Source organism: Muntiacus reevesi, chromosome 4 (genome assembly GCF_963930625.1).
Source record: "Muntiacus reevesi chromosome 4, mMunRee1.1, whole genome shotgun sequence".
Classification (NCBI taxonomy): Eukaryota; Metazoa; Chordata; class Mammalia; order Artiodactyla; family Cervidae; genus Muntiacus; species Muntiacus reevesi.
The window spans coordinates 54268480-54281301 of NC_089252.1; the positions used below are offsets into that span (position 1 = coordinate 54268480).

Sequence of the window (12822 nt, forward strand, 5' to 3'; positions counted from 1 at the left end):
CACCGGGGAATATTATTCAGCCTTGAAAAGGAAGCGAAAGGAAATTCTGGCTCATGCTGTGACGTGGACGAACCTTGAGGACATTGTGCTGAGTGGAACCAGCGTCATAAAAGGACTTGCGCTGTGTGACGTAGCTGAGGGGCCTCAGGACAGCCAACTTCACGGAGACAGTGCAGGACAGAGGTTATTAGGGGACACGGTGAGGGCAAAGCGGGGAGCGACTGCTTAATGGGTACAGAGTTTCCAGATGGGATGCTGAAAAACTTCTGGATGTGGACAGTGCTGAGAGCCGCAAGATACTGTGAATATGCTTAATGCCACTGAATTCACACTTTAAAATGGCTAAAATGACAAATTGTATAAATATTTTACCGTGATTAAAACAAAACTCCCATGAAATAAACTACTGCACTGGGATGACATCATGAGGAACCTCCTCTCCTCCCGTGTTGTTCTGGTACCAAAAACAAAGGGTAGATTTTCACTTCATTCTCACCACCTCAGCAGCTGATGAGCCCACACACACTTATATTTCACTGTTTTATCAAGAGTTCTGAGGCTTATAGAGCATCTGCCGGTACCTGGCATAGGGGCCCACACGTGTGATTTCCACCATGGTGACTGGGCTGATCTGTTCCAGGGTGAAATATACACACCCAACCCACCTCCCTACATGAGTGTGTTTCAACCACCCACGCTCAATGGTTATCTGTTTTCTTAGAGAGAATATTAAATGTTTCTTCTGGATCCACAGATCCTATACCAATCTCAGAGAGTGATCTCAGTTTCCTGCATCACAAGAAGACAGGGTAAAGGTTTGCACACGAATCACAGCACCCCATGGGTTTCCCTGGTGGCTCAGATGGTAAAGAGTCCACCTGCTATGCAGGAGACCGGGGTTCGATCCCTGGGTCAGGAAGGTCCCCTGGGGGAGGGCATGGCAACCCAATCCAGTATTCATGTCTGGAGAATCCCATGGACAGAGGAGCCTGGTGGCCTACAGTCCATGGGGTCGCAAAGAGTCGGACACGACCGAGCGACTAACAGTTTCATATCACACCATAAAATAAGTCATGCACTCAAGCCACGGGACTCTCCCCAAACAGCAGGAACCGGCAATCGGGGACTGTGAGCCAATCACGCTCAGTGCCCGAGTTGTTCCGATGAGGATATTCCAACTGTGCCCCATCTGAGTAAAGGTTAGAAAACTCGTTTCCAGTGCTTCCTTGCTGTAAATCAAACAAACTTCAACTCTGGTGAACAAAAGCCACTCAGCAGAGAGACAAAGCCATAAATGACAGCCCTGTAAATAAAGACCATAGCTGCGAGCCAAAGGTCAGGCCACGCATGTACTCGATGAGAAGCACCAGGCTTCTCAGTCACACTAGGAAAGGTGGTCCTCACTACCGAGGGGTGGTCCTGGATCAAGGGTGACCTCTGATACTCGGGGCTGCCAGCCCCAGGAATCTTCTCCCCAGACTGAGAGCCAGCTTCCTACCGAGAGTCCGCCACAGCCTCCAGGCCCAGCTCTCCCTTATAAAGTGTAAATTCACTGGGCTTGACGACTGATAATGAACACAGAGCTTCAGAGCTGGGAGAGGCCCAGGCCACCCTCCATGGTCTAAGGCAACCACCTCTGCGTGTACAGAGGGGCAAAGTCCGGAGCAGGAAGAGAGAAAACATCCGATCTACTGTCTTACCAAAGAGAAAAAGACAAAAACACAACTCAGGCCCTCTTGGAACCTCGCAGGCTTCCACATCGCTGGGCCAGTGCCGGGAGAGTAGGCTCCAGCCACTTTTTAAATGAATGGATGGGATGGACGGGCGGGTGGTGGATAGATAGGTAAATGGGATTGCACCAGTCGTCTCTGTCACTAGTGATGCTCATCAGGTGCCACAACTCAGAAACCAACAGAAGCACTGACCCTTTAAAAAGAACCCAAGTTTGGAACAGAGAAGAGTTTTTGGGTTTTGTTTTTTGTTGAAGCGAGAATACAGGGCTTTCTCCGTAATCCAGCACTTAGGACCCCACGTTCCAATGCAGGGGGTGCGGGTTTGATCCCCAGACAGGGAACTAAAGTCCCACATGTCATGGGGTTTGGCCAAAAATGTAAAATAAAGAACAAGAGTACAGAGGTGAGGGAGATGAAACAGTCAGGACGGGGGTGAAGGAGACCAGCTGTGTCCCAAGGGCTGCCGTCCGCTCTGCAGGAGAGCACACCCAGGTGGGGGCGGCCACCCCTCCCGGCTGTGACAGGGTATGCATACCCCAGGTCACCCTGCTCCCTGGTTCTTAGACACCTGGGCTCCAGAACCCAAGCCCTAAATCTGGAAGTTCAGAAGCTCACCCCTGCTCTAGAGGACTTTCTCCTGCCACTGCCTGGCGCAAATACACACCTTTGTTTGCTAAGCGAACACCAACATACGGAGTGATGCCCATCTCCCGAACCAGGAGAAGGCAAAGGTGGCCTGAGCCATGAGTATTTACTGACCAGTATCAACAACACACCAGGCTTCCCTGGTGGCTCAGACGGTAAAGAATCCACCTGCAATGCGGGAGACCTGGGTTGGGAAGATCCCCTGGAGGAGGGCATGGCAACCCACTCCAGTATTCTTGGCTGGAGAGTCCCATGGACAGAGGGGCCTGGCGGGGCTACAGGCCACGGGGTCGCAGAGTCGGACACGACCGAGTGACTGAGCAGCCATCAACAGCACAACGGCAGTGGCACTGACTGCGTCTGACCGAAGCCGGTGCCAAGTAAGCCCTTTTAAATTCTCTCAACTGGGACTTATCACGTGACACTCTGAGGTAGTACAGTTCCCCTCCCATCTTACAGATGAGTACACTGAGGCTAGAGCAATCGAGTTAAAGACTCGCCGAGGGTTATGCAACTAGGGAGCCTTGAGGCCAGGATTCCAAGCCAGATCAGTCTCCCAGTGCACCTGCACCAGGCTCTAACTGCTGCCTCTGGCCTCAACGTCCACGGAACCATTTAACAAACCTAGTTCCCACTGCGCGTGGCTTTGGTGACAATTTAAAGTGCAATTATCCACGGGGTTGCAAAAGAGTCGGATACGACTAAACAAATTTGTAACAATTAGGAAAAGTATTAATGTATTCCTTACTGATCAGAAGAGAAAAAATCCTTTGTTTTCTAATAAAAATGAAATACCAGACTGTTTTATATATATACTATTATGTGTGTGTATGTGCGCTTTCTAGACTCTTCCTCCATAATGCCAGCTCTTCAGCAACACGGGACCTCCGAAGATCTCATACTGGATATGACTTTTAGCTGGGCACAAGGATGGGGATTTGGGAGGACCGATCTTCTTTTCATGCTATAAAAACGCTCCTGGGAGCAAGTTAGCTTTCACTGCTGCTGTTCAGTCAGTGGTGTCTGGCTCTTTGTGGCCCCGTGGACTGCAGCCCACCAGGCTCCTCTGTCTGTGGGCTTCTCCAGGCAGGAACTGTTGGTCAGTCGCTCAGCGGTGTGCAACCCCACGGGCTGCAGCACGCCAGGCTGGAGTGGGAAATCTTCTCCAGGGGATCTTCCCGACCCAGGGATCGAAACTTGTAACGGCAGGTAGACTCTCTACTGCTGAGCCACCAGGGGCTGAAAACTCTTAAAACTCTTCTGGTAGCAAATTAATTTTTACTTATCTTAGTAGGTAACAAAACAAGACCTACAGGCATGAATACAATTAATCTCATTGAACAATGCCAACAAACAGGCCTGAAAACTCACAAGACAGCTAAAGACACCACCTATACACACAAAAAAACTTCCCAGGAGGCTAACCTAGAGGGAGGTAAAGAAGCAAACTCTACAATTAACTGCCTGAGAAACTTTAAAGGCACCTCTTGAGAGACACAAAACATGAACAGACCCCATAAAACTTGTCCTGGTATCTAAAAAGCAAGTTCCTCTGCATTCATAAGCGAACAGGCATTTTCATTTTTTTTCTTTTACACAATGATTGAAACTAAAGAGCAAAGATAACTAGAAGATTAAAATCTCAGTTGTAAGAATCACCTGGAATCCATGAATCTACTGAACACCAACACTGGATTCAAGCTTTAGTAAGGCAGTAAGATACAAAAAACACACGAAATACCTGGGCATCATACTATTTTTTTTTAATCCATTTAATAAAGAAAACTAAGAAAACAACAAACACCTACTATGTATAAGCAAGGTTTACTTGCTTTCTTAATCCTCCGCAACCCAAGGAGGTTGAAAAACATTTTTTTCATAAGATTTAGGAATTCATTTAAAGTTACACAGTTTCAAAAATAAAGATAAGAATAAATTGTAAACATTAAATACAATTTAAAGTAAAAGAACTGAAATCTGTGGGAATCTAAATCCATACATTTTCCACAATTCCTTGCTTCAGGAAAAAGACAGTGGAAGAGGAAGGAGGTAAGAAGGGAAAAAAGGAAGGAAGCAATGAAGGACAAGCGAACAGATGGGGAAAGAAACATCCCACATCTGGACGTGGTCAGAGCTTAGTGCCAAGACTGGAGAGAAACCCAGGCAAAACAGAACTAGTCCTGATCTTGCTTTATACCTGCAGACTACTTACACTTGCAACTTTTTACCAAACTGTTTTAAAGCCTCAGTTACTACAAAAATAGCAAGAACCCCTCCGAGCTCTACCGCTAACAGGTATCACTACCAAGAGCATTGTTGTTCAGCGGCTCATGGCCTGTCTGACTCTGTGACCCCATGGACTGCAGCCCACCAGGCTCCTCTGTCCATGGGATTTCCCAGGCAAGAATACTGGAATGGGCTGCTATTTCCTTTTCCAGGGGATCTTCCCACCCCCCAGGAAATCAAATCTCCCTCATTGCAGGTGGATTCTTCACCACTGAGCCACACTGATACGCATTTTCCTTAAAATGAAAAAACAGAAGGAAAACTTCAAAGTGGCCAAGGCTGCTTTCACACATGATGTTCCTGTTCACTAGTATTAAGCTGTCTGAGTCTTGTTTGGCCCCCTATAACAGACCAAAGAATCCCTAAAAATTATCCAAGCACAGTCACCAAAAAATGGCAAGTGAACAAAGGTTAAGATTTCTTACCTAAAATTAGAACAAGGAGGCCTCCACTACCTAATGAATAACATTAAGAGGATTTAGAGGAGTAATTGCAGGCAGGCAGACGTCTCCCCCAGAAAGTAATCAGCACCAGCTAATAACCATTCATCAACCTTTGCACAGTACATGAATTTATAACACGTTTTAATAAAGCCTTCAACAATAGGCCCGGAATTAATGAATGGCATTCTAAGGTCTAACACAAAAGTACTCCCCAGACATGAAAATGAGAACTTCTACTTCATACTTTGTGCTGTTTTCTCTTTTTATCTGCCTCGGGTTTACCATCACTGGAGGCTTGATCACGCATCCTTTTAAGTTCGTTTCTAAAAGCGGATAACCGTCCTCAGTAACCCACAGTGCGCCGGGCGGTCTTCCAGTGCGTCGCCTGTTGTCTCATTTCATTCTCGAGGAATGGGAGCAAGAGACTTGCAGACCATGCGACCAGGAAGATGGGAAAAATCTTTTCTTAGGCCCAGAGGGCGGGCAGTTTCCGGGAGGGGAAACTGGCGGCGTCCGGAGCTACCCAAGAAGGACTCGGAGAGCGCCGGGGGCCGCGGGGGCAGGCCGAGGGAGCCGGGTGGGGTCGAGCCGGGCTAGCCAAGCGGAAACCGAGCTCAGGTTCCCCTTGCCCGCGCCTGTCAACCCGCCTCCTGCGTTCGGCATCCCCCGGGCACCTCGTCCTCCCCCCAGCTGTCACCGATCAGCGTCCCAAGCCTCCCCACCCGACTCCGGCGGGGCCCAGGTGCGCACACTCCCTCGGAGAAGCTGAGGGGACGACGACAACTCTTCCCCAACGTGGGGAGGGGTGGGCAAGGGGGCGGGTAAAACTCTCGCCCTTCTCTGCAACACCCCTTCCCCGCAAGTGCCACCCCGCAGCCAGACAGCGAGGTGACAGCGCCGGGCACCAGGCTGGAGAGGGAAGGAGCTGGGCTGTTGGCGGTGCCATGGGAGCTGGCGGACAAGCCCCTACAGTCCCCGGCGGAAAACAGGGTCCCTCCTCCCCATCACCTCCCAAACCGCACGAAGGCTCTCGGAAGCTGTCTGGAGGGCGCCGGTCCCGCAGTAGGCGCAGCGGCGGCGAGCTCACTCCCCATCCCTCCTCGAAGGCGCGGCCGGTATAATCAACCCTGGAGGTCTTTTCCGGACGCGTGGGTATCGGCTGCCAATGGGGCCCCCAGCAGAACCCTGTCAACGGGGGCTACCCGAGGGGCGACAGACGTCGCAGAGAAGCCAGCGGCGCCCCTCAAGGAGTCACAAGCCCGGCCAGGTTGGACCTTCGGCGCTTAAGCCGGGACCTGAGCGCAGCAAACGAGCGCAGAACCCGGACGCCTGGCGCACCGGTGAAGAGCCCAGGGCCGCCGCGGTGCCGCCTGCCCCGCCAGCTGCGTCTTCCCATCCCCGAGGCCGCGAAGGCTCCCAGCACCTCCGCCCAGGGCCCACCCGTGTGGGCTCCGGAGCCCGCCGGCGCCGACAGCTGCTGCCCCCGCGTCCCGGCTCCCCGGGGTTCGTCGACCCCCGGGACGGCAGGGGACCTGCGGGGCACATCGGGGGTCCGGCCGCCGCGCCCCTCCTCACCTGGCGCTCGCTGGGCCCCAGCTGGGGCATCCGCCGGGTGCGCGCCTCGCCGCGCGCTAGGTGCGCACCTGCTCGCCGCCGCCCGCCGGCCGCAGCGCTGGCCGCCGCGCTAGCGCTTCATGGCGCACGGGGCTGGCCGCGGCCCCGGGAAGCGTGTCCAGTTGGCGGCGGCTCCTCGGGCTCTCGCAGCTCTCCAATGGCTCCCCGCCTTCCCCCGCCCCGCGTCCGCGCCCCCCTCCTCTGCGGCCGCCCTTTTCCCTCCGCTCTGCTGGACCGGCCAAACTGGTTTCTCCGCTCCGGGGTGGTGCCTCTGGTCTCCTTTTAGCAGCCGCAGCTGGGGTCGGGGCGGGCCCGGCCGTCGGCCCTCCCTCGGTCCCTCCCGGGGGCGGAGAGGAGCCGGACGGCGAGCCCCGAGACGGGTCGATGCGGCGCGGGTCCAGCCCCCCGCCCTGCGCGCTCCGGCGGCAGGTGGGCACCCTGGCCGCGGCCCGAGCGCGTCCCCCGCCTCGCCCGGGCCGCTCTTTGCCTCCCAGGACGCCCCCGCCTCCCTGGGGACGCGCTTGCCACCCCGCCCAGTCCGCCCCGCGTCACTTTCCCGCTGCCCTCGGCCAGCCCGGCCGCCGCCTGGGGTCGGTGACCGCGCCAGCCCGGAAAGCTGGCGAGGCCGCAGCTCGACCCGGACCTGAGCTCCCTTGGTAAGGGGAGCTGTACCCTCTCGATGCCAAGTCACGTTCCAGGACCGGTGACCGAATTCGCGTCGCGCCTCGCCGCGCAGAGGGTCGGGAAAGACACGGCGCCAAAAGACTTGACTGGTTTGGAGTCGAAACAGCCGGAGTGCAGCGTGCAAAAGGTTTGGTGTCAACTGGAACTTTAGGACTCACGTGCGTGATTGCTGGCTGGTGTCTGGGCGCTTATATCACCCCTCCCTTACATCAGAAACTCAGTCCCGCAGAATGTTAACTGCTCATCTGCTGGGATAAACAGGGAGGAAATTCAAAGCTGAATCAAAGAGTTTGCTGAAAGTGTAGTAGAGGAGATATATAGGACTCAGACCCCAGTAACTAGTTATCTGCAGATCAGAGAGGCCAAGAGTTCAGACTCCCAACAGGGAGCTTAAGGAAGACGTCACTGAAGTGGCAGGCTTGAGTGGGGACTCAAAGATCCTCACATTCAGGAATCAGGGCTGCCTGGGGAGGGTGTTCAACTTGATCTTCAGCAGATGGAAGACTTTACTGATCTTGTTAAACACTAGACTGGCTTTGGTTTCTTTTTCATTAACTACATTTGACCTTTGACTCAGTGGTGCTGGTCAGTCATCTAATCTCTCGGGCTCTGAGTTTTCTCATCCCCTGAATGAGTCTGCACCACATGATCTCAAATGGTTCCTTTCAGTGCTTATTTTCTGACCCTAGCAATAGAGTAAAGGTCCAGAAGCCAGAAGATACAGCGACTGTTTAGTGACAACGAGGTAGACCAGACTGGCAGTGCAGTGGTAAAAAGAACACTAGGGAGGGGGTTGGAGCCTGGAAGCAGGCCAAGGTTGAATGTAGGCAAAAGAATTGGGTACATACAAAAGGCCCAGCTGGATGAGTCACAAGCTGGAATCAAGATTGCCAGGAAAAATATCAACAACCTCAATTATGCAGATAATACCACTCTAATGGCAGAAAGCAAAGAGGAACTAAAGAGCTTCTTGATGAAGGTAAAAGACGACAGTGAAAAAGCTGGCTTAAAACTCAAGTTTCAGAAAACTAAGATCATGGCATCCAGTCCCATCACTTCATGGCAAATAGATGGGAGACAATGGAAACAGTGACAAACTTTATTTTCTTGGGCTCCAAAATCACTGCAGATGGTGACTGCAGCCATGAAATTAAAAGACACCTGCTCCTTGGAAGAGAAGCTATGACAATCCTAGACAGCATATTAAAAAGCAGAAACATCACTTTGCCGATAAAAGTCCATATAGTCAAAGCTACGGTTTTTCCAGTAGTCCTGTATGGATGTAAGAGTTGAACCATAAAAAAGCCTGAGCACCGAAGAATTGATGCCTTTGAACTGTGGTGCTGGAGAAGACTCTTGAGAGGCCCTTGGCCAGCAAGGAGATCAAACCAGTCAATCCTAAAGGAAATCAACCCTGAATATTCATTGGAAGGACTGATGCTGAAGCTCCAATACTTTGGCAACCTGATGTGAAGAGCAGAGTCATTGAAAAAGACCCTGATGCTGGCAAAGATTGAAGGCAAAAGGAGAAGGAAGCGGCAGAGGATGAGATGGTTGGATGGCATCATCGACTCAATGGACATGAGTTTGAGCAAACTCCGGGAGATGGTGAAGGACAGGGAAGCCTGGTGTCCATGGGGTCACAAAGAGTTGGACACAACTTAGGGGCTGAACAGCAGCAGAGAGTTGGGGGCTTGCTTTTGGCAGCACCCACAAGTGATTCAAAGTTTATGGCCACTGCAGTGACACAATCAGGTTGCGTTTTATGGGAAGTAATGGGGATAGTTTGCAAAAATAAGACTGAGGATTAGGGTGCAACTTGGTACCTCATGTCATAGAGTGGGCCTGAAGGAGCTGCCAGTGGGGGTGAAAAGGAGGAGGAGCTTCCAGGGACAGGAGGGAGGAGAAACGGCCAGGGTGTGTAGTGGCTAGAACCTGCGACCGACTGGCAGATCGAAGCACGGAAGATGAGCCAAGTTCTCCAGACTGGGTGATGATGTTAGTAAGAACAAGAGAGCTGGAGGAGAGAGAGTCTGCTGAGAAAGGCAAATGCCAGTAAACCGAGGAATCAAGAGATGACTCCAGACTAACAGAAAGATCCCTTCCTCTTTGCAGACATCCCAGCAAGAGCTCAATCTGTCCAGGAAAGCATTGCATAGGAGAGAAACTATTCTAAGACACATCGACTCCAGTCCCATGCCCAGATCTGATAAACACCATTCCCACGGTTGCGTTTAACTTCCCTGTCCCGGAGCTTCCCAGGTGGCTCAGGAGTAAAGAATCCCCCCCGCAGTGCAGATGATGCAGGTTCGATCCCCGGGTCAGGGAGGTCCCCTGGAGAAGGAAATGGCAACTGACACCAGTATTCTTTCCTGGAAAATCCCATGGACCTGGTGGGGTCCAGTCCCTTGGGTCACAAAGAGTTGGACACGACTGAGCATGCATGCACAGACAACAGGTGACCTATGGACAGAAATTGTCCTCACAGTATCTCTGCCCAGTTCCCTGAGGGATCGAAAAAGAGCTGAACACAACAGCGTCTAAACAAGCAGACCCTGAAGATTCCAAGCTAGGTTGCTTCTCTTAGAGGCCCCAGGGAGGGGGAAGGAGGTGGGGATGGGAAAGTGTGGACAATGCAACACGATTGTTTCAAAGATTTATTCACGTAACAAATGTTTACCGAGCGCCTACTGTGTACAGGCATAGTTCTCGTGGCTTGGGTACATCAATGAACCAACCAGGCAAATTGTGCCATAAAAGGTGACAAGTGCTTTGGAAAAATAGAGCAGGACTGGCTGGGGGGGGGAAGGGGGGGGGCACTGAGGACGCCTTCTAGGGTGCTGTGAAAGTTCTATATCTTGATCAGGTGGTAGTTACACTATTAACTATGTGAGTGTGTGTGTGTGTATACATATGTATATATATATATAGAGAGAGAGATAAGTTTATCGACCTGTGCACTGAAGATTTGTATACTAAAAATGAAATAATAAAAAAGGCCAAAATCAGACACTAAAACTCCTTGGAAAAAACATAAACAGAGCATTCTTTGACATAAATTGTGGCAATATGTTTTTTGGTCTAAGGCAGGAAACGAAAGCAAAAATAAACAAATGGAACCTAATTCAATGTAAAGGCTTTTGCACAGCAAAGGAAACCATTGACAAGATGAAGACAATGTACTGAACGGAAGAAAATGTTTGCAAATGATATAACCAAAGGGGTTAATATATAAAGAGCTCATATAACTCAATATCAATAAAACAAACAACCTGATTAAAAATGGATGGAATAAAAAAGAATAAAAAAAAAAAATGGACAGAATACCTGAAGAGACACTTTTCCAAAGAAGACATACAGATGACCAACAGGCAAATGAAAAGATCTTCGACATTACTAATCATCAGGGAAATGCAAATTAAATGCAAATGAAGTATCACCTCACTCCTGTCAGAATGGCTATCCACAAAAGACCACAGGTAAGAAATGTTGGCAAGGATGTGAAGAAAAGGAAACCCCTGGGTATACTGTTGTAAATTGGTACAGCTCCTATGGAAAACAGTATGGAGATTCCTGAAAAAAAAAAGCTAAAAATAGAATTACCATGTTAGAGCTGCTCAGTCATGTCCGACTCTTTGCGACTCCATGGACTGTAGCCCACCAGGCTCCTCTGTCCACAGGAATCTCCAGGCAAGAATACTGGAGTTGGTAGCTATTCCCTTCTCCAGGAGATCTTCCTGACCCAGGGATTGAACCTGGGTCTCCTGCATTGCAGGCAAAGTCTTTATCATCTGAGTCACCATATGATCCAGCAACTACAGTCCTGGGTATTTATTCATAAAACAACACTAATTTTAAAAAGATACATGCATCCCAATGTTCAAAGCAGCATTATTTATAATAGCCAAGACATGGAAGCACCCTAAGTGTCCATCAACGTATTACTAGATAAAGGAAAAGTGGTATATATGTATATATACAATGGAATACAACTCAGCAATTGAAAAAGCATGAAATCCTACTATTTGCAACAACATGAATAGACCTAGAGGGTATTATGCTAAAATGAAATGTCAGACAAATACCATACATTATCACTTATGTGTGGAATTAAAAAAAACAAAGGAATGAATACAACAAAACAGGAACAGATTCACAGATATAAAAAACAAGCTAGTGGAGAAGGAAGAGGGAAGGGCAAGCTAAGAGAAGGTGATTAATAGGTACAAACTTGTCCATATAAAATATAATACACTACAAGGATATATTGTACAGCACAAGGGATGCAGCCAAACATTTTGTAATAACTTTAAGTGAAGTTTAATCTATAAAAATTTTGAATAACTATGTTGTACACCTGAAATTAATATAGTACTATAAATCAACTATACTTCACTCTCTTTTTTTTTAATTTTTCTCTTTTTTTTTTTTTATTTTTCTCTTTTTTTTTTTTTTTATTTTTCTCTTTTTTTTTTTTTTTATTTTTCTCTTTTTTTAAAAAGAGCATCATGGAGAGGGAAAAAAGAGCAGGGTTAAGGATTAGAAGTGGGGGGATGAGATGGAATTTTAAATAATGCTGTCAGGGTAGACTTCATGAAAACTTACATTTGGCTTGCCGGGAGGTAAAGGAGTTTCATCTTAATTGAGAGAAATTCTTGGAAAACTCTCATCTCACCTGGAACCCACCAGAAGGGACATGGTCAAACCTTGTCCTATTGCATTTCCCCGACGTAAGTCTCCTGCATCTTCCTGGTTGCCATGAATGAGACTCAGTGCATGTCTGTTGATGTTCCTGATACAGGTGGTCATTTACCTGTAAGCTCTGTCTCTTGACCTTTCTGAAAGAACTGCCAAATTTCAGGGTGCTTTGTCAGGGCAATGATCAAAAGTGTCCCATGGATGCAGCAGAGATTGATGTTGAAATGTGTGTTTTATGAGCCCTTTGAGTGATGGCTCTTTGTCCAGGAGGGGGCCCCTGATCCCACCAGCCTCAGCCCACACTTGCTCGGCGTCCCAAGGTGGGACTGAGTAAGTGTTCCGGTTTTGTTTAGAAGCAGCTCCCAATCAGTAACCAACACCTTTGCCTGTGAGCTGCTGGGGGGAATTATTGAACAATCATTTCTAAAAGAGGATGGCAATGCTTTTCAGCTTTCGTAGTTCATAATTCCCTCTGGTTTCTTTCACTTTCTTCTTTTTTCCTTTTCTTGGCAACATTCCTGTGTATTTCCATGATGTAGGTAGGAAGGCTGGGGAGGTTGCCAAAAGAACATTCTCAATTTTACTAAAAGTTCATTTCCTAGAATTTTTTTCTATAAGAGCTCAAGGATAAAAGATATGCTTAGAGAGGTGATACTGCCTGTATTCAGTTCTTTGCTAAGCTCTGTGGTCATTTAAGCTAAAGCATTTAATGCCAATGG

At 49.2% G+C, this 12822-nt stretch overlaps 1 protein-coding gene across 1 annotated transcript in view; it reads right to left on the minus strand.

The window, feature by feature from the left end:
• Window positions 1-6891, minus strand: part of ATP8B1 (ATPase phospholipid transporting 8B1) — a 110044-nt gene extending 103153 nt beyond the window's left edge. The window contains exon 1 of the mRNA XM_065932807.1: window positions 6683-6891. The gene's annotated coding sequence lies outside the window, so the exon portion shown is untranslated. The remainder of the gene's footprint in view (window positions 1-6682) is intronic.
• Between the last annotated feature and the right edge of the window lie 5931 nt (window positions 6892-12822).